Here is a 1,662-nt window from a genome sequence, read left to right on the forward strand (position 1 = left end):
GGGGGGGGACGTGCAGATCTGTCCTTGCAGAACTTGTACCTGAATAAAACTTGGTTTTAAAGGTGCCACTGGACTGTTTTGGATTGCTAGCTATGGGGGGGGACACGCAGATCTGTCCTCGCAGAGGAGGGAGAGCTTGTACCTGAACAAAACTTGGTCTTACAGGTGCCACTGGACTGTTTTGGATTGCTAGCTATGGGGGGGGACACGCAGATCTGTCCTCGCAGAGGAGGGAGAGCTTGTACCTGAACAAAACTTGGTCTTACAGGTGCCACTGGACTGTTTTGGATTGCTAGCTATGGGGGGGGACACGCAGATCTGTCCTCGCAGAGGAGGGAGAGCTTGTACCTGAATAAAACTTGGTCTTACAGGTGCCACTGGACTGTTTTGGATTGCTAGCTATGGGGGGGGGATGCACAGATCTGCCCTTACAGAGGAGGGAGAGCTTGTACCTGAATAAAACTTGGTCTTACAGGTGCCACTGGACTGTTTTGGATTGCTAGCTATGGGGGGGGAACACGCAGACTGCCCTCACAGAGGAGGGAGAGCTTGTACCTGAAGGCGGGCCAGGGGGGTGGTTCTGCAACTTACCTGGCAGCTTCTTGCTCCTTGAGGTCTGACTGAGGGCTGCTGGGAGCAGGGGGAGGGGCTTGTGGCATGTGCCCGCCCCCGGGGCTCCTTACTGCCAGAGCTCCACTCCTGTGCGTTCCTGCAGGAAATGACCCCTGCCTTTAGGGCTTCCAACCTCCAGGTGGTGGCAGGAGGCATCCCCGTACCTGTACAATTTGGCGTACTGGAAGTGGTGTCTCGCCCTGCGGGTCCCAAAGAGATGAGAAATATGCCAGACGTAAGACGAGATGAGAAGAGAAGGAAACTAGCTTTGTTCAGGGAGAAAGTCCCCCCCTTGCAATAACGTCATTCTCATTGTCTGCAGAGCACGGAATCCTTTTTACAACTGAGGGGGGGGTATTAAAAACACCAATAGATCATTTCCCCCTTTTCCAAGCCATGTGAAAAGTGCCAACTCCAAACTATGCAAATCCTTCCCAGAGGCACCTCCCTCCCTCCCCGCCCACCCTCACCTAGGTAGGTGCTGGCCAGAGGACATCCTAAGACCATGGAGATTAGAGGAAATTCCTCGAGCAACGCTCTGGGTGCCATTTGTTTCCCACTCTTCAATGGCTCGAGAGCAGGAGGTTGGAGCTGGGGGGTTGATTCCCTGTTGAGGCCAGGCGTTTGGGGAATCCTGCCAGCAGGTGATGAGCGTACCTTTCTAGAGAACATAACATAAGAACATAAGAGACGCCAATGTTGGATCAGGCCAGTGCCCCATCCAGTCCAACACTCTGTCACACAGTGGCCAGAAATACCAGGTGCCATCAGGAGGTCCAGCAGTGGGCCCAGGACACTAGAAGCCCTCCCACTGTCACCCCCCCAAGCACCAGGAATACAGGGTATCCCTTGCCCCAGAGCCCCTATCTATACCTTGTGGCTAATAGCCACTCATGGACCTCTGCTCCATATCTATATATCTAATAGCGAAGTGGCCCCCGTGCATGCGGATACCTAAATCCGCACATCAGGGTCATCTGGGGGGGAGGGAGAGTTTTGTGCACACGTGGGGCAGTCCCCAGGTGTGCACAAAAATCTACAAACCTGGGG

The sequence above is a fragment of the Gekko japonicus genome, unplaced genomic scaffold (assembly GCF_001447785.1).
Source record: "Gekko japonicus isolate JY-2015 unplaced genomic scaffold, Gekko_japonicus_V1.1 scaffold1293, whole genome shotgun sequence".
Lineage (NCBI taxonomy): Eukaryota > Metazoa > Chordata > Lepidosauria > Squamata > Gekkonidae > Gekko > Gekko japonicus.